The sequence below is a fragment of the Nannospalax galili genome, unplaced genomic scaffold (genome assembly GCF_000622305.1).
Source record: "Nannospalax galili isolate Female #2095 unplaced genomic scaffold, S.galili_v1.0 scaffold300, whole genome shotgun sequence".
NCBI lineage: Eukaryota > Metazoa > Chordata > Mammalia > Rodentia > Spalacidae > Nannospalax > Nannospalax galili.
This window is the reverse complement of record NW_008347322.1, coordinates 1,925,031-1,949,114: the sequence shown is the minus strand read 5'-3', so window position 1 is coordinate 1,949,114 and position 24,084 is coordinate 1,925,031. Positions and strand designations below refer to the sequence as shown.

The 24,084-nt window shown below is 48.0% G+C and overlaps 1 protein-coding gene across 6 annotated transcripts in view; it reads right to left on the bottom strand.

The window, feature by feature from the left end:
• Tsc1 (TSC complex subunit 1) overlaps positions 1-18,564 on the bottom strand; it is a 64,220-nt gene extending 45,656 nt beyond the window's left edge. For 2 of the 6 annotated variants that reach the window (XM_008843949.2, XM_017800840.1), the window contains exons 1-2: positions 18,473-18,564; positions 7,366-7,428 (exon numbers count right to left, since the gene is read on the bottom strand). The gene's annotated coding sequence lies outside the window, so the exon portion shown is untranslated. Of the gene's footprint in view, positions 1-5,984; positions 6,093-6,197; positions 6,277-7,365; positions 7,429-18,472 lie in introns of all 6 variants that reach the window. The other 4 variants (XM_029568771.1, XM_029568772.1, XM_008843951.2 and 1 more) reach the window with 4 other exon arrangements.
• Between the last annotated feature and the right edge of the window lie 5,520 nt (positions 18,565-24,084).

The following is a 24,084-nucleotide window of genomic DNA, read 5'->3' as shown; positions in this document are numbered from 1 at the left end:
GTTCTGTGGTTGCAAAGGAGGGACGGAGGGGCAGACCTGACACTTAGGTACACCTCACAGGTTACAGCAGGAAGGGAGGGGCAGACCTGACACTTAGGTACACCTCACAGGTTACAGCAGGGACGGAGGGGCAGACCTGACACTTAGGTACACCTCACAGGCTGCAGAAGGGACGGAGGGGCATGGAGGGGCAGGTCTGACACTTAGGTACACCTCACAGGTTACAGCAGGGAGGGAGGGGCAGACCTGACACTTAGGTACACCTCACAGGTTACAGCAGGGACGGAGGGGCAGGTCTGACACTTAGGTACACCTCACAGGTTACAGCAGGGAGGGAGGGGCAGACCTGACACTTAGGTACACCTCACAGGTTACAGCAGGGACGGAGGGGCAGGTCTGACACTTAGGTACACCTCACAGGTTACAGCAGGGAGGGAGGGGCAGACCTGACACTTAGGTACACCTCACAGGTTACAGCAGGGAGGGAGGGGCAGACCTGACACTTAGGTACACCTCACAGGCTGCAGAAGGGCAGCACCACACACACCAAAGCGTCTGCTCAGAGCTACAAGTCTTCCATTTTGGAATAATGCACTGTAGAAATGAGCATTCAAAGGAATTTGAAAGGGAACATCTTGAAATCACTTCCTTATCCTATGTGGTGAAGCAACATTTCCATTTAGTGCTGTCTATGCACAGTAGCATATCACAGATGACACTGCTCATGTCAGGGAGTCACAGCCATGGACGCTAACTCCCTGGTCCAAACCCATCACTCTGCTAGCTTCCTGGATCTCAATAAAAGGCACTGCCACCAGCCTTACACAAATGCCCTGGATGAATCCTTAGCTCTCCAACACCCTAAACCCTATATATACCCATCTGCAAACCTACTCATTTAGTTATGGCTGGCCTTTGCCACACCCCCAAGGGAGAGACCCCACCGTCTTTCTTGTGGGGATGAGAAAGCAGCTCTGCTCTCCCATGCTGTGTTCATGGCTCCTATAATCTATTCATCACCAAACAACCACAGGAAACTTTGAAATACTGTAATCAGGAACTATCAGTCCCCTGTTTAAAATCACCCAGTGCTTCCCTTGGAGCTAACAGGGTCAGCCTCACCAATGTCCTGTAAGGTCTGGTGTCACATAGCCAGTTACCAGCTCCTCAGCATCTCCCTGCCTCTTCACCTCCCTGAACCATCCTGTCTCCTCAAACATGCAGAGACCAGGCCCCACCAGGGCCTTTGCACTTCCTGCTCCCTCCTGGAGCGCTCTTCCCCACATCCCCACATGGCTAGCTGTCTCTTTGAGTCTTCTGCTCAGAAGGCTACCATCTCTGAGCAACCCTCTGATCGCAGTAGGGGGCCGTTAGCACTGCTTTGAATAACCAAGTTGACACTCTACAACTACTTGACCAGTCTGCCCATGGGGAGCACTCCTGGTCCAAAAGGCAGGTGAAGCAGGACTTAGTGAAGCTCTGCTTCAGGCCACATGCCCAGGCCAGGCCTGGCACCTGGCTTTAGTGCTGGTCTCTGGGAAGGCTCAAGGCTGAACAGTCAACTTCCTGACTTGGTGGCATTCTGGCATTCTAGACCTGTTTGTACAAGAAATCACTACGGGGTTCATGCCTTTGTAATGATCACAATGCTGGTATTGTGGACAAGAAGCATATTTATAATATTTAACATCAGTTCACATCTGAACATTCATTCACATAGCACATTCTAGACCAGGAGTAAGTCCTGTGTCTTATGAGTCAAAACTCTAGTCAGTTTAAGTATAAAATGTGTAATTATGAAAGAAGTTGAATTAATGACACGTGATCTTCATTTTCAAAACAAGAACTTTTGGGGGGGTTCTGGTAATCTAGCTTTGCACAGAGTAGGAGAGCACCCTATCACTGAACTACATCCTCAGCCCCAATTAAGAACATTTAAATCACTTAACACATTAACTAATAATATGACTATTAAGAAAGTAGTTAGGGGACTCGAGAGATGGCGCAGCAGTTAAGAACACTGGCTGCTCTTGCAGAGGACCTGGGTTCGGTCCCCAGCACCCACCTGGCAGCTAACTCTGGATCCAGGGGATCCAAGGGCCTCTTCTAGTTTCCATGAACATTGCATGACATAGGTGCACTTAACACACAGGCAAAACACTCATACACATAAAATATAAATAAATAAATGTAGTTAGATAACTTTACAAATAACAGTGTATGCTATTTGGGCAAAACATAACAATTTAAATAACTACATAAAAACCAAATTGTATCTTAACCGTAATTTCACAGAATTATTTATTTGTGTGTACATGCCACAGTTTGTACGCAGCCAGTGCTCTGACGTGGAGGTCAGAGAACAACGGTCCCTTTTTTTGTGTGTCTTTTTGAGACAGGGTTTCCCTGTAGCACCAGATGGCCTGGAACTCGCTGTGTAGACCAAGCTGGCCTGGAACTCACAAAGATCCACCTCTGCCTCTGCCTCCCAAGTGCTGGGACTAAAGACATGCACCACCACACCCAGCTCGTCAACTTTCCTTTTTTTAAAAAATTATTTTGGGGCCAGGCGTGGTGGCACACACCTTTAGTGCCAGCACTTGGGAGGCAGAGGCATGATGATCTTTGTGAGTTCAAGACCAGCCTGGTCTACATAGTGAGTTCAGGTCAGCTGGGACTACAGGGAGACCCTGTCTCAAAAAGACAAAAAAAAACTCTTTTTGTGTATGGGTGTTATTACCTGCATGTATGTAAGTGTACTGCGTTGTGCAAAGCCCGAGGTCAGAAAAGGGCATCAGATTCCCTTGGAACTGGAGTTACGGTTGTAAGCAGCCATGTGGGTGCTAGGAATTGAACCTGGGTCCTTTCCAAGATTAACCAGTGCTCTTAACTGTTGAGCCAGCTCTCTAGACCCCAACTTTCCTTTTTTAAAATATTTTATTATTTTTATTTTATGTGTATGAGTGCATTGCCTGCATGTATATAAGTTCACCCATGTTGTGCAATGCCCACAGAGATCAGAAGAGGGCATCAGATTCCCTGGAACTGGAGTTACAGAAGATTGTTAGCTACCATGAGGGTGCCAGGAACCAAACCCAGGCCCTCTGCAAGAGCAACCAGTGCTCTTAACTGCTGAGCCATCTCTCCAGGCCCAGAGGACAACTTTCAGGAGTTGATTCTCTCCTTCCACTATGTGGGTCCTGGAATCGAACTCAGGCTGTCAGGCTTGGTGGCACATGCCATCTTGCCAGACCTGTAAGTTTTGTAGGTTATTACAAATAACTAGTTGCCTTCAATCCATAGTCTTCTAAGAAAGAAACCATGTTTAGAGTACCTCAACTCTTGTAGGAAGAACTAAGATAAAATATCAACCATTTCGTTGGGCGGGGTGGCACACTTTGATCCCAACACTTGGGAAGCAGAGGCAAGGAAATCCCTGTGAATTTAAGGCCAGCCTGGTCTACATAGTGACTTCTAGGCCAGCCAGGGCTATACAGAGAGACCCTCTCTCAAAAATAAATAACCATTTAACCTCAACCTTATATATAAAAAATTATACCAAAAAAATCTATAGTCACAGTCAACAAGACATAAAGAATGTAAAGAGGTTATCAAGCATATGCTAGACCTAGGGTTCTATTCTAGGACCACAAACCAAAACAAAGCAACAGCCAGATGTGGTGGCGCACACCTTTGGTCCCAGCACTTGGGAGGCAGAGGCAGGCATCTCCGTGAGTTCAAGGCCAGCCTGGTCTATGCATACTGAGTTCCAGGTCAGCTGGGGCTACAGGGACCCTGTCTCAAAAAAAGAACCCCCCCAACACAAAGCAACAATAAAGACATATATACATTTTTTAAATGTGGAAAAAAGAAAACAGTGTTTAAAAAATAAAACACTGGTGCTGGAGAGATGGCTCAGTGGTTAGGAGCACTAACTGCTCTTGCAGACGACCCAGGTTCAACTCCCAACACCCATATGGCAGCTAACAACCATCTGTAACTCCAGTTCCAGGGAATCCAATGTCCTCTTCTGACCTCTGTAGGCATTGCATGACATGGGTACACTTACATACAGGCAATACACTCATACACATAAAAAAAAATACATAAATTTAAAAAATGAGGGGCTGGAGAAATGACTCAGCATTTAAGAGCACTGACTGCTCTTGCAAAGGACCCGGGTTCGATTCCCAGCACCCACATGGCAGCTACGAACCATCTTTCCTCATGTTCCAAGGAAATCCGAAGCCCTCTTTTGACCTCCATGGCATCATATTAGAGCACAGCAACTTACTTCTGACAGAATCTGGATATTTCAAGCTAGGTATTATGAAACAGAACACTGTACAGCCTTAGAGCTTTAACCCTTAACAGGCAAGACTCCAATTTGTTCTGAGTAAGACAGTCTACAAACATGATACTGCAGATAGACAGTGCTGTCATGAAAGAAAAAGGAAAGCGGAAACCCACTAAACCCATAGAGGCGGCTTCCTAATGCAGGCTCAACCCTAGCTACAGAGGCATGGGGGGCAGGGGGGTTTCCTCAAAGGCCAGTCACCTGCAATGTTAGGAGATGCCCTGCTCTAACCTACACAGTCAGCAAAGGCGTTCTGTAAGGTATGAAACTATTTCAAAATAAATAAATAAATAAATAAATAAATAAATAAATACATACATACATACATACCAAACATTTTGTAGTCACTGGTCAAATTTTAATAGTCTTTACAAAAATGCCTAAAGATGACTTCTTGCAGTCTAGCCACACGAGGCTGAAGTGGCCGCTGGGACTCCCAGCAGCTGATGCTGGAGGTCTCCGAGACCTTCTAAGGTATAAGTCTCCAGAAATCATCTGCTGGAGACTTCCTGAGTATGACTCTGTCACAAAATGCTGAAGATGGGGCCAAGTGTGCCAGCTCAATAGGGTACCACACAGGATGGTCACAGGGCCCTGTGACCCTAGTGGCTAATGGTACACATAATGTACTTTTCCTACATGAAAATTTTGTGCCTTTAAAATGTGACTGCTGGAGCTACAGAGATGGCTCAGCTGATAAGAGCACTGGCTGCTCTTGCAGAAGACCTGGGTTCCCAGCACCCACATGGCGGCTACCAACCATTCATAACTCCAGTTCCAAGGGAATCCAATGCCCTCTTCTGGACTCTGCAGGTATTGCCTCACATGGGTGTACTTACATATATGCAGGTGAAAGACTCATACACATAAAATACAAAATTTTAAGAAACAAGGGGCTGGACAGATAGGTGGTTCAGTGTTAAGAGCACTGGCTGTTCTTGGAAAGGACTTGGATTCCATTCCCAGCACCTACATGGCAGCTAACCCCCATCTCTAACTCCAGTTCCAGGGGACGTGATGCCTGTTCTGGCCTCTGTGGGCACTGCACGACACAGGTGCACTTACACACATACAAGCAAAGCACTCGTACATATAAAAAATAATAAATAAAATACTTTTTAAGAAACAAAATTTACATTTTACGACAGTGAAAATCCACTTGGGTGACCTCAACACTTGACTCTGATTTCAGGTTTAAGTTGATATTCAGTGAAATTCTAGGGACAGTGTAGCCTGGTGTGGTGGCAAACACCTACAATCCCAGCACTGTGGTGGCTGAAGCAAGAGGATCTCAAGTTTGAGGCCGGGCTGAACCACAAGATGAGACCCTCTGTCAAAAAACAAAACAAAACAACAGAACAGAACAGAACAGAACAGAACAGAACAGAACAAAAGGGATGGCATGAAGTACACACAGAGACTGAAAACAAAGAGTCAGACTTGGACAGCTTTCCCTACTGAGAAAAACCACTTCTAAGTAGCCTATGATCTGTACTGAGTCCCAGTTTATGAAATCTCACCATTTTCACAATTCCCACAACAAAGGGAGTCGGAGACTCGGTCATTACCACTGAGCCATGAAGCAAATCACGTCAGCAGACTGCACGTAAGTAGAGCAAACACCTACCCAGTGTCCCACCTGGTACCCGAGATGGTTCATCTTCAATGTCTACCTGATGGGATTCAGGATCACCATGGAAATACACCTGTGTCCATGAGGGTGCGCCCATAAAAGCTAACAGAACAGGAAAAACTGGCATGAATGTGGGCAATGTCTTCCCATGGCCTAGGGTCTCCGACCGAATAGAAAGGAAGCAGTGAGCTGAGCACCAGCACTCACCGCCCTCTGCTTCTTGGCTGTGGATGCAGTGTGATGCATGCTTCTGTGCTGGAACTTCCCTGCCAGGACGGACTGCACCCTCAAAATATGAGCCAGAATTAACCTTCCTTCTTTAAGTTACTTTTGCTGGGCATTTTGTCACAGCAGCAACTGGAGTAACTAACACAGTACCCTTGCTAATAAACTGACAACCGCAGCTCACTGATCAGTTAGGTCACTAAGACTAAACTCAGATCTGTGTATCAGAGCCTCAACAGTTCTGAAAGCTAGAATCTGGGACTTTGAGAATCCTGAGTCCTAAAAACAGTAAAGCAAATTATTAAAAAAAATAAAAAAAAAAGGGCCAGGCGTGGTGGCACACACCTTTAGTCCCAGCACTCAGGAGGCAGAGGCTGGCGGATCTCTGTGAGTTCAAGGCCAGCCTGGTCTACATAGTGAGTTCCAGGACAGCTGGGGCTACAGGGAGACCCTGTCTCAAAAAGACCAAAAAAACAACCCTTAAGACAACTAACAGATACAACCACATCAAGATGTTCAAGTGTTAGCTCCGGGGTTCTTGGTCTGTGGTGTAGGTCATTAACACCTTAGACTTTGCAAACACTTGGCACAGGCCCCACTGCAGAGTAGGTGAAGGGCTGGGACCCAGACATCACATCTGACCTGTCTGCATAATACCCAATGAACTCCTAAGCTCCAGCCAGGGGTAGGAACCTCCCAGCTGGTTAAATGACTTGCTCAGGGCTTTAATTTAATTAGTTGTTAAAACGAGAATTTGCTGCTACACAGAACCGATCTGCAGGGAACATCCATCTTTGAGCCAGACTCTTCCCTGTAACCCAGAAACACACCAAAGTGCGGCTATGAAAAAGAAAACAAGCACCAGCACCTCGGCCCGGTTCCTGTGATGAATGAGCCCTTAGGAGTCACTGGCTGCGTGGATAACTACTTGAGGTCACAGGTCCAGTGCTTGGCACAGGTTGACCATGAATGCTAAATCCCTGGTACCAAGAAGCATCTGCTGCCAGCATACCATGGACAGGGTACCAAGACACTCATGGACGGTGTGCCAGGGCACCCTGGACCCATGGATGGTATGTCGGAGCACTCATGGACAGGTGAGACATTCCCTCCCATCGTCCCTCACCATTGGACTGAATATGCACCTTACCTGTTCTGGGGACACTTGGTACTTCTGGTTCCAGTGCTCTCAGCCTGGGGTCTTTCATGGTCACTGGAGGAAAAACACACATATACGTATGTGTTTATAATGAAGGAAAACCCCATCAGAGAGAGTTTAGATTTGTCTGATACAACCTCCTCCCACTCTCCCAAACGAGTGGCATCTGGCTTCCTCTGGAGCAAGCACTGGGCACACACGCCCCCCTAGAGCAAGCACTGGGCGCACATGCTCCCCTACCAGCGTATAACCAGTGGCTTCAGGAGCTTGACAGCTCTGCCCTTTGCTAAGTACCAGAGCTGTAGATGAACAGACAGAAGGGCTCCAGAACACACTCCCAGCTGAAGCAGGAGTTCTGCCACTCACTAGCTCTGTAACTTCAGTGATTTACTTCTGTCTCTAATTTCCTGCCTTATCTGCAAACTGAGAATGCCCTCAGCCTCAACACCAACTTGATGAGGAGCTCTGAGGGAAGTCAGTAGTAAGGGCAGTGAGCATAAAGCCCTTCATCCTCCCACAGGCCACATTCCCTCCCGGTCCTGCTGTGCTGCCTTGTGAGCATTTCAACTGCTCAGACAACAAAGCATCAGGTCCCCACCTGAGGACCAGGTACAACCAGCCCCATACCTAAGGGACTCCACCCTGCCTTCTCCTAAGCTAATTCTTCATCCTGAGAGTCTCAGCAGAAAGGCCTGTGAAGGTCTCCTCCTCCCACAGCCAGGTCAGGTCAGGCTCCCACACGTCAGCAGCCTGGATTTCCTTGTCACTTGCCACAACCCAGTTAGATAAGTGACTAGGTGCTGGTCATGCAGGGAGCGCCTGCAGCTTACTGGGTACTCTGCCTCCTCCAGCTGCCACAGGGCCTGGCACTTGCTGACTAGCTTAAATAAATGTACCAAGCCCAATTTTGCCTTTGAGCAGCACAGGCTAAGTCTAACCCTACATGACAGCAATCAAACGTCTTCAAGAGCGCCTTCTCCACTTTCTTTCTCTTTACCCCAGTTCTGTCTACATTATTCATTATCCATGTTAAATGAGTAATCTGGATACACTGCAGTTTGCTTTTAAAATGAGCCCCTAAGGTCACTGAGCTGGCTCAGTAGGTAAAGGTGCTTGCCACCAAGCTTGACGACCTACGCTTGATCCCCAGAGATTCACATGCTTGGTGGGAGGAGAGAACCAAGAACTGACTCCTGCAAGTTGTCCTCTGACCTCCACATGCACACACAAAATGTAATTTAAAAAATTTTAGTACATTGGGGCTGAAGAGAAGGCTCAGTGGTTAAGAACACTGGCTGTTCTTGCAGAAGACCCAGGTTCAAATCCCAGCACCCACATGGCTGCTAACAACTGTCCATAACTCCAGTTCCAGGGGATCCGACAGCCTCTTCTGTCCTCCATGGGCACTGAATGACACAGGTGCACTTACCCACATGCAGGCAACACAAGCATACACATAACATAAAAATAATAAAAATAAAATATTTTTAAAAATTTAATATATGGGCCCTTAAATCCCATGTTTAGGGATTATCTGATTATAAAAGAGTGTAAACTCCATGAAGACAGTGTTTGGGACCCCCAGAACTATCTTAGCACCTAGTACACAAGAGGCAAAAATGCCCTGTTCAGTCAGATCCCACTGAGTTCTCTGTCATTCCTGGGCTGAATACACAGAATGAAAGCTGGGCCCTGCAGGAGACATCTCATCACACTGAGCAGTGACGAGCTCTGAAATGCACAACCCTGGTCAAGTCAGACAACAGGATGGAACACCCACAGAGCCTCCAGTCCCAGGTGACAGGCAACTGCAGCACGATGGGGCAGGCAGGGAACCCTCACCAACGGTCTCAGCGGCCACTACAAGCCCATGAGCAGTTCCATGTCCTGCTGGTCCTTCAGAGGGTCTGGCCAGACCTTGCAAACAAGAAATGCTACCAAGCCACTTCCACTCCACCAAGTGGCAGAGCTGGGGCTTGTGCAGGAGCAGCTCATCTTCAGACCCCTACAATCAACTGTCAACCGTGAGTCACACCTATTTCCTCTTACAAATAACCTCACTTGCATCTTCCACCTGAAAGGACAGTTAGGCAAGGGTGAAGCCGGGACATTGCTGACGGATGGGGTAGGTGGCCCAGCCCAGCCACAGTTCAAACAGCAGCAGCACCACAGAATCAGAGTAGGTTTTCCAGCTCAGCATTGACTTAACTTCTTTATCATTATGCTTATAAGAGAGTGATGCCTAAACTGGCATACACTTTCTGTGGTACACCACAGGCTACCTCCCATTATTACATTTAAGTGAGCCCTTATCCGTCTGTATTTAAAACCTGTGGGGGTACTCCTGGTACAACACTGACAGCAGTAAAGAGAGACATGAGGTGTAAACCTCCAAGAAGTGAGGGATGTGGATGGAAACGTCCTGACAGTCCTGACAGCCGTAAGAGCAGGATCAACTCCCCTTCCCTTCTTCAAGGTCAAAAGGAAAAAAGAAGCATGCCCCCAGATCTAGAATTTTCCATCTTTGATATCTGACCCAAAAGTTGTAATTTTACTTCTCCTAGCAGTCTCTCTTAGTAAAGATAAAAGGCGGGCTTGAGGAAGACGAGGGCTTTGAGTGTTAGCAGGGTGCGAGTGACAGAATGCTGGTTGGTTGGTTTTCACAGTCCATCCCAGAGCAGCAGTCATGGCAGCTGTCACCTGCATGACCCGCACACATTTCCTCATTCTCTGCCAGGACAGGGGAGTAGACAGAACAGGCAGCTGCATGTCAAGTTGCCTAAGACAGTTTTGTACAAATTCAACTTCTGGTGTAAGAGAGTAAGTATCTCCTTATTTCTACTGCCAAGATTTTGTCTATAAAAATCCAGAGGGTATTCAGACACAGACCCATGCCCAGACAGACTACTTCATTATCAAGTAGAGTATAGGGAGAGCAAACTGTTATACTGCTATGTGAAGGTTGTTAGCTCTGGAACTCTCAGGTGATTTCCTAATAGGGATGTGAACCCTATTCTACCAAGTGAACCAAGATCCTTTGGCACTCAAAACAGATTAGACACCTAGTCTTTCTCTTTCTATGGACACAGTAGGAAGAAGGTGGAAGAGCTAAAGGCGAGGGCTGGAGAGATGGCGCAGTTATTAAAGGGTAAAGCTGACCACCAAACATTAAAGAGCTGATGGAAGGCCTGTCAAAAGGTGTTGGCATGACTTAAAACAGTCAGCTCTAGTCCCTCTCAAGGTCACAGAAGCTGGGGAGACAGAGCTCCAACACGCTAGACTTCTGTCCAGAGTCCTCAACAGATGACGGATAATTCACTAAGCCCATAGTCCAGTTCAAAAGTGCAGCATCCATTGCAGCAGGCCTGTGGGCTAGGGCCTACTTCAGTAAGGCCTATTTCTTCTGCAAATAACGGTAATGTCTTCACTATTAGCATGAAGAATATTTAAACAAAAAAAAGAGGCCTGCTGGGTGTACACCTGTAATCCAGCATTTGGGAGGCAGAGGTAGGATTGTAGGGGATTCCAGGCCACCCTGGGCTGGGTAATAGACTGTCTCAAAAAAAAAAAAAAAAAGGCAAATAGATGCCACACGTGCTTCCGAAAGTCACCATATTGAGCTTCCCTAAGATACGACCAAACCCTGAGGGGTCTGTGGGCTTCAAGTTTATAGGACCCACACAGAAGCCTTCCAGGGCCGCTGGGTGTGGCAGCTCACACCTGTAATTCCAGCACTTGGGAAGCTAAAGCAGGAGGATTAACAAGTCTGAGGCCAGCCTTGGCTACACACTGATATCCAGGTCAACAGAAGCTACAAAATGAGATACATACAGGAGACCTCAAAACACAAAACAATCAAAAAAAAAAAAAAATTCTAGGGGGCTGGGGTGCTGGCTCAGTGGTTAAGAGCACTGACTGTTCTTGCAGAGGACCTGGGTTCAGTTCCCAACACCCACATGGCGGTTCACAACTTCCAGGGGCTCTGACACCCTCTCTAGCCTCTGTGGGCATTGCATGTATGTGCTACCCTTACATACATGCAGGAAAAACACTCATACACACAAAATAAAAACAGATAAAACATTAAAAAAGAACTATTCCAGGGTAGAAAGGTGCAAGACTTGACAGTACATATCAGTGCCTCTCACAGTGGGTCCTCACACACCAGAAATTAAGGTCCCGAGCCTCGCCCCGGATCTGAGACTTTTTAAGAATGGGGCCTAAGGTGACCCTGGCACCACTAAAGGTTAAGAACCCAGAGAGAAGAAAGCAGGTGAAGGCAAGGAATAGTCACTGTCGTTTAGCTCTGCTTTGAGGGTCTAAAGGAAAAAACTATGCAAAAGCTTTGGAAAAAATATAATGGAGTCCTGGCGGGTGCTAAAAGTGCCAGCAGAGACCAGATGCCAAGCCCAGCAAGCACTAGCTATGTGCCTAAGTTCTTTATACTTTTAATATGGTATGTGAAGTTGAATTCCTAATGAAGTGTGGAGAACCTTCCAATACAGAAGTTTAAGAAAATGACTCAACACAAACAGTACTTGTCCACCTTTAAAAGTTGGCCTTGAGGCTGGAGAGATGCTCAGTGGTTAAGAGCATGGACTGCTCTTGCAGAGGACTCAGGTTCGATTCTCAGCACTCACATGGCAGCTATGAACCATCCTTAACTCCAGTTCCAGGGGAATCCAAAGCCCTCTTCTGGCCGCCACGGCATTGCACGACACGGGTGCACTCATCACATACATGCAGGCAATACACTCATACACATAAAATAAAAATAATAAAATATTTTTAAAAGGTTGGCCTTGGGGAGATGGCTCAGTGATTTAGAGCATGGATTGCAGAATTCAGTTCCCGGCACCCACATCGGTCTGCTCACAGCCGCCTGTAACTCTAGCTCCAGAGGGATTCAATGCATCTGGCCCCCACAGGCACCTGCACTCATGTGTACATACCCACACACAGATATATGCACGTAATTAAAAGTAATAAAAATTAAGGCCTTTTCAAGAAAGGTAGGTTTTGGGGCTGAGGCAATAGCTCCATTGGTAAAGTGTGCCTCACAAGCATGAGGACCCAAATTCGATCCCCAGCACCCATGTTGAAAGTCAGGTGTAGCCAAGCATGGTGGCGCATGTCTTTAATCCCAGCACTCAGGAGGCAGAGGCAGGTGGATCTCTGTGAGTTCAAGGCCAGCCTGGTCTACATAGTGAGTTCCAGGGCAGCTGGGGCTACAGGGAGATCCTGTCTCAAAAAGACCAAAAGAAAAAAAAGTCAGGCGTAGTTCCAGGGCTGGGGAGGAAGAGACAGAAGGTTCCCCAAGGCTCACTGGCCAACCAGTCCAGCTTAACTGACAGTCAAGTTCCAGGCCAATGAGAGACCCTGTCTCAAAGGAGGCAGGGGGTGTTGCTGAGGATGTCCTCTGACCTCCATATTTATGTGTGCAGCGCACGCCGCCCCCCCAGGGATGGAGGGATGGATGGATGGATGGATGGATGGATGGATGGATAGTGGGGCTGGTGATGCAGCTCAGCTGGCAGAGGACAAACACACACACACGGATGGATGCACGCACATACACACAGATGGATGCACACACACATGGATGGATGGACACACACACACACAGATGGATGCACACACACATGGATGGATGGATGGATGGATGGATGGACGGACGGACGGATGGACGGATGGATGGTGGGGCTGGTGATGCAGCTCAGTTGGCAGAGGACACACATACACACACGGATGGATGCACACAGACGGATGGATGCACACAGACGGATGGATGCAGACACACATGGATGGATGGACGGATGGATGGTGGGGCTGGTGATGCAGCTCAGTTGGCAAAGGACACACATACACACACGGATGGATGCACACAGACGGATGGATGCAGACACACATGGATGGATGGACGGACACACACACGGATGGATGGATGGATGGATGGATGGGCTGGTGATGCAGCTCAGTTGGCAGAGGACACACATAAACACACGGATGGATACACGCACACACACGTGGATGGATGGATGGACGGATGGATGGTAGGGCTGATGATGCAGCTCCGTTGGCAGAGGCTTGGCTAGCATAAACAGGCCCTGAATTCAATCCCCAACACTACAAAAAAGAAATGAAAAGAGAAAGTGAGCTTTTCCTACTCACTGGATAAAAAAAAAAAGATTTTATTTTCATGTTTATGTGTATAAGTGTTTTGCCTGCATGCATGTAAACAAACCTGTGCCTGCACTGCCTGCAGAAGCCAGAAGAGGACATTGGATTCCCTAGAACTGGAGTTACAGGTAGTTGTTAGCTGGGAACACAACTCTGGTCCTCTGAAGAGCAGTCAGTGCTCTTAACTGCTGAGCTGTCTCTCCAGCCCCAAGCTGTTGTTTTTTACATAAAGCCCAAGTGCATGTTTAAGAGTAATGATCCATTTAAAATGATTGGTGGGGCTTTATGCAATGTTTATAAAGCCTCTGAAGGAATTTCCAAAATTTCGGACCTATATGCATTTTGCGTGCAGCATCAAGGGGAAGAAGGAACACTGGTCCATAGCTTTTCAGATTTTAAAAGGCACAGAGCCCTCTCCCCTCAAAAAGAAATTTAAGAACCACCAACCCTGGGTGTGGTGCTGCAGGCCAGTCATGGCAGCCCTCAGGGTGATGCAGGAGTACCAGAAGCACAAGGAACCTCAGCTCCAAGGTGAATAGAGGACAACCTAGGTTCAAGAGAATGTAAGAAACAGCAACAGGAAAACCCACTGGCCCAGGAGTCAGTCCAGGAGAGTAGCAGACTGAGCAGGTTATCTCAGAGCAGCATTGACACTTGGGCTCTGAAGGCAACCCAACAAGATTCAAACCCCAGCTCAGCCACTGAGGGAACGGACCTTCAGAGCCTTATTTCAGGTCTTAAGTCCCAGAATCCTTTTCTATCCTACCTCTACTTGTAAAAAGAGCCAAGGGGATCAGACAAGAAAACATTTAGCTGTGTTTGACACATAATTAGCATAAAATTTACAACGTTACTACTAAACAAAATGTATTGCAGAGCCAATGCAGTCATTCAAGAGCAGATATTTGAAACACTGATTAAAAACACTGATAAAACCATTCTGTAACTTAAAATTGATGCTGCTCAAATTTGTTACTGTGCTCTGAGGGACACAATGTAGCACAGGTCCTAGGACCTGGGAGACAGAGTTCTGGTTCTACATCTGTTCCCCCATCACTCCCACAGAGCTTTCTTTCCATCACACCACCCACACAACACAAAAGCTGCCCCTTGTTACTCAAACACATCACCACCACAGTGACCAGAATTGTAGGCCAGTAACTACCATGCCTCGTTTGGAATTATTTTTTCTTTTTAAAAAAAAAAAATTTTATTTACGCTGGACGTGGTGGTGCACGCCTTTAATCCCAGCACTCGGGAGGCAGAGGCAGGCGGATCTCTGTGAGTTTGAGGCCAGCCTGGTCTACATAGTGAGTTCCAGGACAGCTGGGGCTACAGGGAGATCCTGTCTCAAAAAGACAAAACAAAAAAACAATTATTTTTTTTTTATGTGTATGAGTGTATTGCCTGCATGTACGTGAGTGCACCTGTGTCGTGCAATGCTGCGGAGGTCAGAAGAGGGCTTCGGATTCCCCCGGAACTGGAGTTAAGGACGTTTATAGCCACCATGTGGATGCTGGGAATCAAACCCAGGTCCTCTGCAAGAGCAGTCAGTGCTCTTAACCACTGAGCCATCTTCCCAGCCCCTAAAACTGTGTTTTTAAGGCACTCCATTCATAAGATGTCAATCTCTATTCATTCAACTTTATGTATTTTGTTACCTTTTGCTATTTCCCTGTACACAAAGGGGGCATGGGTGGAGACTAGAAGAAACCACATACATATATACACATATATGTATCTATTTTTATTTTTTCTCATTAAAATTGACACTAAATTACTAGGGTTTTTTTAGCAACTACAGGCTTAGATTCTGAATCTCAAACGGTTTGAGAACTCTCTATCCAGTTTAAATGGAAAAAAGTATTTTATGCATATCAAACTCTATTACATAGTTATTAACTAACAATCTGAGGAGGTTTTTTTTTTGGTCTTTTTGAGACAGGGTATCCTTTGTAGCCCCAGCTGTCCTGGAACTCATTATGTAGACCAGGCTTACCTTGAACTCACAGAGATCCACCTGCCTCTGCCTCCCAAGTGCTAGTATTAAAGGCGTGTGCCACCACACCTGGCTACAATCTGAGGCTTTAAAAAAACATAAATATATGAGCCGGGCGTGCTAGCGCACGCCTGTGATCCCACCACTGGGACTACATAGTGAGTTCCAGGACACCTGGGGCTACAGGGAGACCCTGCTTCAAAAAGACAAAAATAAATAAATAAATAAATAAGCAAAAAAATATTGAGTGTACTTTTCTTTCATGCCTGCAGCTACTTAAATGACCAATAAAACTAATCTTTCAAAGGGAGATTTATAATCAGAGAACTTAGAAGGAATCATTTAAAAAAACATTGTGATGTAAGAAATAAACAGGTTCACCCTATCAGCCTGAAAATTATTGGTTTTCTTGGTCTTTATGGAACTATTAACACCAAGGCAGTGCATTTGGTTAAGAGCATTTACTGACGCCCAAGAAGGCTTTAAAACAGACATTTGACATTCAAAAATATTCAATTAGTTCCAGAAGCCACTTTTAGCTCAGTGTAGCACTGGAACTCAGAAACAAGCACACCTGTAGCCTCACAATCCTGGAGGGAAACAGCTACAAGATCAAGCCAGCTGCATGCAGAGCTCAAAATTCACTCACAGCTACACACAGAGGCTAGAAGACATCTTAATAAGGCCTCTGCAATAAATTATACACTGAAAATAAAGGTAACAGTCAAAATGACACTTAAAGCCAGTGATCACTGACCTCTAGTGTACACAGAATCAGACTTCTTCCAAAAAAATAAACATGGACAGGGCACCCTCAAAGACAGAACATGCAGATATCCCTACCATGGGGCCACGTGTCTGGATGCAGAGAGGCTCAGGTTTTTATAGGATCTGCACTGATCAGACTGTTCACTTTCATCTCACAAGTGTAATCAAGTCTGCACACAAGGCATTACATCAAACCACAGCAGCAGCACCACGACCGGACAACTTTGACCTTAACCCAGTAAGAAGTGGTGCAGCTGAGGCACTGGGCTGAAGACACTCCAGCTTAACGAAAGCATGCCAGAGGCTGGCAGCCTGCTTCTTTCCAACTAGAAATTTAGGAACATACCAAATGTTTGTTTATAACACCAAGAAAATGCACCAAGCAAAGAAAGCTTACATCATCTGCCCTTCTAAGCACGTGATGTGAGGGTGTTTGGGGATAAAATATTAACTTTGGTAAAAAGGTATTTTCCATTTACATCCTCTATAAATACCCCTTAACTTTACACCAGGTGCTGAGAGACAGAGTCTGCAGGTCCCCAGGGCATTAGTGAAGGGTGGCCCGCTGTTTCTGAAGAGCCTCATTTGCCTGATGTATAACTGTTGAAGGTATAGTTCCCTCAAAACCCTAAATCAGTTTTCATATTTACATATTCCAGGTTTATTCAGGGATGCTGAACTTAAGAATCACAGGTGGGCTGCTCAGTAAATCGAAGGCTCTGTGACGCCTCCTCAAATTTAGTGCTCTGCTTCCCCAGCCTGTATGAATGCAGAAAACTCCAAGTTGATGCTAAAGTTATACAGCAAACTCTCTCAGAAGAGTATTAGTCTACTTTAGTACTTTTACAGCTCATTCTATGTAAAGTGAAGTGTTACTTCTGTACTTCCTACTTAAAAAAAAAAAAAGCAAGGATTTTAGCATCATTTATTTTTACGGTAAATGCCATCGGTTTTATTGAAAAAAAAAAATCTTTGCAATCTAATGTAGACTAACTCACTACGGTAGGAAACAAAAGCATAAGGCGTGCAGGTCAAAATGCACCCCCGTTCAAAATTACACACACACACACACACACACACACACACGACACCTTGGCCAAATGATTAACTACAATCACTTAATGATAATCCAGCTTTGATCAAATAACAGGCAGATGGAACCAGCTAGACCTCAATTCCAGTGCTGGCTCGGGGGGGGGGGGGGGGGCGGTGACCTTGGACAAATTACTTCAATCTCACCAGGCCTCAGTTTCTTCATCTGAGAAGCTGCCTCTTCCTTTGTCCAGAACCAAAGGGCGGGGGGCTGTGAAGCACCTTCCAACAGTGCCTGGCACAGGCAGACCCCCCCACACCCCAAAACGTTAGCTGCTGTTACTAGTGAAGAGGACCGGACCCCCTCCCAGGTCTCCCCATCCCAAACCCAAAGCACACGGAGAAAAGTCCTTCCACGGGCCACACAAAGAAAGCACTTGGTTTCTAAAATATAATAAAAGGTCCCCGGGAGTGCTGACTGCGAGTCCCCCAGTTCATCAAATGATTGAATGAACCAACGTCTAGCAGCGACTCTGCACGCAGCGAAGCATAACCTCTGCCGACTGGAAGGTCCTGGAAGGTGCTGGAAGGTAACCGTCTGCAGCCACGATGGGGGGAGCCCCTGCCCCCCACCCCGCCCGGGTGCAGCGAGCGAGGCCCCCAGCCGTGCACACTCCGGGGCGATGAGGGGTGCAGGGCGGCCTCAGGGCCCACCGGCAGCCCCCACCCCGCGCCCCCACCCCCGCCCCGCCGGCTGCCGTCGAGGCCCCGCCCCCGCCCTCCCCGGCCACGGGGCGGGGGTTGTCTCTGCGCGGCGCCCCGCACCCCGCTGGAACCTGTCACCCCAACAAGTGCGGGGCCGGCTCGTGGGCCCACCTCTGCGCCGAGGCCTGCGGCTGCAGCCGTCCGTCCCCGGGAGCCGCCGGGCCGGCCCGGGCCGGTCTCGGTTCCCCCGGTGTGATGGAGGCGCGGGGGACGCTCCCCGAACCCCGGTCCCCGGAGCCCCCCGGGCCGGCCAACGTGCCCCGCGTCCCGCAGCGCCCCGCAACCTAATGTCCCGCTGCCCAGCGCAGCCCCAAGCAGCCCTAGCGGAACAGAGGGGGAGACCCCCGTACTCACCCACCGTCTCCTCCCCCTCGGCTGTTTACCTCACAGTCCCTCTGGCCTACAGGGCGCCGCCATCTTGGGCGCGCAGCCCCTCCTCCCGGCGTGACGCGACTTGATGACGGCAGCTTCCGCCGAGGAAAGGAGTCCCGAGCAGGGCCCCGCCGCCCCGCCAGCCGCGGGCCCGAGGACGCGAGTGCGCAGCGGGGCCGAACGGAACCGGCCATGGCCGGCCTGCCCGGCGGGCTGACTGACTGAGGGCCGGCTGAGAGCGGCTCCAGGGTGGGGGCGGGGACGGCGGAGGAATCCTCCGCCGGGCGATCTTGTGACTCCGAAGGCCGAAAGAAGGCCCGGCGAGGGGGCGGGGCCAAGCGGGCGCCCGGGGGCGGGACCGGAGGGTCACGTGACTGGGAAGGCAGCGCGCGCGTGCGGTCGAATCGTAAACAAGCGGCGCTGGGCTGGGCGTGGTGGGACCTGAGCTCAGTGCCTGTGCTCAGTACCGCTGCCGCCCGCGCTCGGTGCTGCTGCCGCCCGCGCTCGGTGCTGCTGATGTCGCCCTACTCCCGGTCCTGTTTCTTCGGCAGTAGGGACTCCCCGGACATCAGGGCTGGCTTCGCACATGCTGACTTGTGCCCGGGTGGGAGCAGCTGAGAAGTGAGGGCAGCGGGCTGGAGAGATGGTGGGGCGGGGGTTCATTGGCTGCTCTTGCAGAGGACCTGGGTTCGGTTCCCAGCACCCACATGGCGGCTCATAACCGTCCTAACTCCAGTTCCAGGGATCCAATGCCCTCTTCTGACCTCCGCTGGGCATTGCACGATACTGGTGCACTTACATACATACGTGCAGGGAAGACGCTCACACACAAAAATAAAAAAAAATAGATTACATAGGTGAGTGATAGAATAAATGATTGATAGATGATGATTGGTAGATCGTTGATAGATAGGTAAGATGATTGATAGAGTACATAAGTGATAGGTTAGATTGATAAATATCGATGATAGATCAATTAATCTATCAAATGAGAACACCAGGCTGGAGAGATGGCTCAGAGGTTAAGATCACTGGCTGCTCTTGTAAAGGACCCAGGTTCGGTTCCCAGCACCCACATGGCAGCTAACAACTGTCCCAACTCCAGTTCCAGGGGATCCGACGCCCTCTTCTGACATCTGAGGGCATTGCACGACACACTTATACACAAAATATAAATAATAAATAAAATATTTTAAAATGAGAACACCTTGATTGATTTCCTCACTGTGGCAGATGCTGAGGCTTTTCAAGCCTTAATTTCTTCCTCTGACATGGTGAAGAAGTCAGCTACAACATGGAAAGTGCTTAACACAGGGTCCCATGCCTCCTGAGTGACAGCGCATAGCGCGAGTCAGGAGATGATGAACGAGCTGGAAATGAGGTCTCACGACGCAGTCTGGGCTTTTGGAGGGAGGAGCATCAAAATGGATTTATTATTTACCTCTTGCACCTTGCACCATTTTGATGGAATCTAAAGTCACATCGGAACTAAAAAAAGAAGGAATCCAAATCCAAATCAAAATGAAACAATTCAAGTAGCTCACTGTATAAAACTGCCTGTTATGCAGAGGACCAGGGTGTGTGTGTGTGACCACACAGTGGGTGCTGTCAAAATTTTGACAAGGCCCTGGACGAGCCAGACTTGTGATGCCACTAGACCACCTTAAGGATTCCTTTGTGAGAATTAACGGACTGCACTCTCTCTGGGCCCACTTGCCCCATGGGCAAGAACTCAGCCTGTTATTTTCCATTTTCATCCTCCAGCTCTCCTTGGGGACTTTTGAGCAGTAAACAGTCTATAACAACAGGTCTTGGGCCAGGCTTCTGAGGAAGGTGGGAATGGGTCTGAGGATGTCAGTGGTTCACCACCACCACAGGGGCAGGTGGTAGAAGTTTTGGATTCCAGCAAGAATTTGGATGCAGTTTTGTTTTTTTGGGTGTTTTTTTGAGACAGGGTCTCCCTGTAGCCCCAGCTGCCCTGGAGCTCACTATGTAGACCAGGCTGGCCTTGAACTCACAGAGATCTGCCTGCCTCTGCCTCTCGAGGGCTGGGATTAAAAGCGTGCGCCACCACACCAGGCAATAAAATATTTTTTAAATTTTTTAATATTTTTATTTTACACGTATGAGTGTATTGCCTGCATGTAGGTAAGTGCACCCATATCGTGCAATGCCCGTGGAAGACAGAAGAGGCCGTTGGATCCCCTGGAACTGGAGTTATGGACAATTGTTAGCTGCCATGTGGGTGCTGGGATTCAAACCTGGGTCTTCTGCAAGAACAGCCAGTGTTCTTAACCGCTGAGCCATCTCTCCAGCCCCTTTAATATTTATGTGTATGTGTGTATTGCCTGCATGTGTGTAAGTGCACCCATGTTGTGCAATGCTGGCGGAGGACAGAAGAGGCTGTCAGATCCCCTGGAACTGGAGTTATGGACAGTTGTTAAGTGCCCTGTGGGTGCTGGGATTTGAACCTGGCTCTTCTGCAAGAACAGCCAGTGTTCTTAACCATTGAGCCATCTCTCTAACCCCTTGGATGCAGATTTCTACCATCATAGTAACTGGACAAGCTTAGTCTTCTCACCAGTGACACAGGGTGATGCCTGGCAACTAGGGACAGATCCAGGATGACATCAAAACATAAAGAGGGGCTGGAGAGATGGCTCAGTGGTTAAGAGCACTGGCTGTTCTTGCAGAAGACCCGGATTCAAATCCCCACACCCACATGGCGGTTAACAACTGTCCGTAACTCCAGTTCCAGGGTATCTGACGCCCTCTTCTGTCATCCATGGGTACTGCATGACACGTATGCACTTACATGCAGGCATTATACTCATACACATAAATAAATATTAAAAATTTCAAAACAAAGAGTACAGAGCCTCATCCATTTACTGTCAGGTTTGTTGCCTGTGCTTACGGAGCATAGAGCATCCATCAGTCCCTAGAACTGGTCCTCCAAGTTCTGGATTCTTCAGCTCCTCAAGCACAAGCCCCTGGAGAAGGCTGAGGAAAAGGGGCGGATTTTCGGTTTTAACAGTTCTTTTGGTCCATAAGCCATTTCACAGGACTGAATCCCTGCCATCGCACTCACATCAGCAGAGGGATTCAAGTATTTTCAGAGTATCCTGAAACCACCAGTAACTGGAAGACTACAGAGTTTAAGGAGTGGGATGGAGACCCAGAAGTCCCCCCTTAAAGCCCTGCTTGCCTGTTCCCTAAGCACATCCTGCTGGAATGTGCTGCTCTGCCAAAGGGAGTAGTGGGGCCCATAGCTCAAGGATGCTGGCTCTCAGGGGGACCATAGCCACACTGTTACTGTTTATGCAGTGTCTGGAAGAAGAATAGTAATTGTTACCATGATATGGACCACCAGGGTCTTCTGGGAAGAGGTCAGGAAGAACAGACAGAGACAGCCTGGCCAGGACCTGTCCTACCAGCCTGAACTTTTCTGGGAGTTGATTTTTATCATTCACTGAATAGATGTTCACTAGACCACATCCTTCCACACAGCACCCTGAAGCCCCCCTGTGGCAGGGGCTTCCTGACTGTGCCCCGTGTGGGCAACTATTGCCAACTCAGCCCATACAGCAGGCATCTGGTCACCTGAGTCTGTGCATTGCATCTCTACCTCCCTCCTCCCCCAACTCCACTTGTGTGGGTGGGCCTGGCCATCACAGAGCATCCAGGCCACCAAGCGTGCTCAGGCCTCGTCAGTTCTAGACTCCCACCATCAAGCTGAAGATGTGACTCCAGCCCTGAGCTTGTGACCAGCTGTGTGTGCTTGCAAAAGATCTTGACTGCGGGCTTGTTGCCTGTGGTTGACCCCTCATAGGAGAAACAGGAAGGGTCACAGGACTCTCGCCTGAGGATGCAACCACTTCTCCCAGTCAGTTGTATGCAATTCTGCCCTAATTGCACATGACCCTGACCCCAGGACATCCAGGAGGGGCTAGAGTTTCTAGGCAAGGAAGGACTAGGGAGAGGGTGCCATCTAAGCAACCTTGGGAGGGTTGCCTTACTGGCTGGGTGCAGGACTTCCAGTGTGGTCTCGGAGTCACCCACCTTCCCGCATGTAGCCCCTCAATCAATGCACTGCAAGTAAGCCTAATCAATTCTTTGGTTCCCCAGAGTGAGCTTTGTTGGAATCAAACTTTTGGTTTAACATTGGGATCTTAGAAGGAGGGGGTGGGTCAGTTGCTTAGTTCCCTGCCCCAGGGAACTAGCCAACCAATAAGAATGCTTTCCTGGGCCCTGGAGAGATGACTCACTGTTAAGAGCTCTTACTATTCTTGAAGAGGACTCTGGCTCAGATCCCAGCACCCATGTGTCAGCTCATAACCACTTGTAACTCCAGTCCCAGGGAACCAGACACCCTCTTCTAGCCTCTGTGGGCATTGCACATACATGGTACACTTACATACATGCAGGCAAAACATTCACACATGCTCTGGAGAGATGGCACAGAGGTTAAGAGCATTGGTTGGTCTTGCAGAGGACTCAGGTTTGATTCCTAGTACCCACATGGCAGCTAACAACCATCTACACCTCCAGTTCCAGGAGATCTGATGTCCTCTTCTGACTTCCACATTGCACGACACAGGCACACTTACATTCATGTAGGTAATACACTCATACACATAAAATTTTTTTAATGTAAAGTTAAAAAACATTTATACACATAAAATAAAAAAAGAGTATTTCCATGTTCATATATATGAATACTAAAGGAGATTTTTTCTGTTTCTTCTGGCTTCATTAAACCAGGGAAAGGAGCCTGTAGCCTCTCCCGTCCTCTGTACCACATATAGCACGCTATGCAAGAAGTCTAGCCTAAAGAAGGCATACCAGGGGGCTGGAGAGATGGCTCAGCGGTTAAGAACACTGGTTGTTCTTTGCAGAAGATCTGGGTTTGAATCCCACACCCACATGGCAGGTAACAACTGCCCTTAACTCCAGTTCCGGGGGATTCAATAGCCTCTTTTGTCCTCCGCAGGCATTGCACGACATGGGTGCACTTACCTACATGCAGGCAATACATGCATATACATAAAATAAAAATAATAAAATTTTAAAAAAAGGCACAGCAAAGCACTGAGAAGATCCAGCTTACCAAACAAGCATGGGAATTTTAATTTGATCCCCAGGATCCACATGAAAAATCCAGATGTGATGGCACACCTTTGTAACCCCATCCCTGGGTAGGCAAAAGAGGGCCAGGTGAAAAGGAATCCAGCCATGGGTCCTCAGCACCCTGGACAGCAGAGAGCAAACTGCAAAGCATCTTGCTGGGGCTACAGGAAGACCTTGTCTCAAAAAAAGACCAAAAAATAAAACAAAATAAAAGATTTATTTTTATTTTTATCTTCTTATGTGTATGCGTGTATTGCCTGCATGTAGGTAAGTGCACCCATGTCGTGCAATGCCCATGGAGGTCAGAAGAGGCTGTCGGATCCCCTGGGACTGGAGTTATGAATAGTTGTTAGCTGCCATGGGGGTGCTGGGATTCGAACCTGAGTCTTCTGCAAGAACAACCAGTGTTCTCAACCGATGAGCCATCTCTCCAGCCCCAAGATTTATTTTTATTTATTTATTTA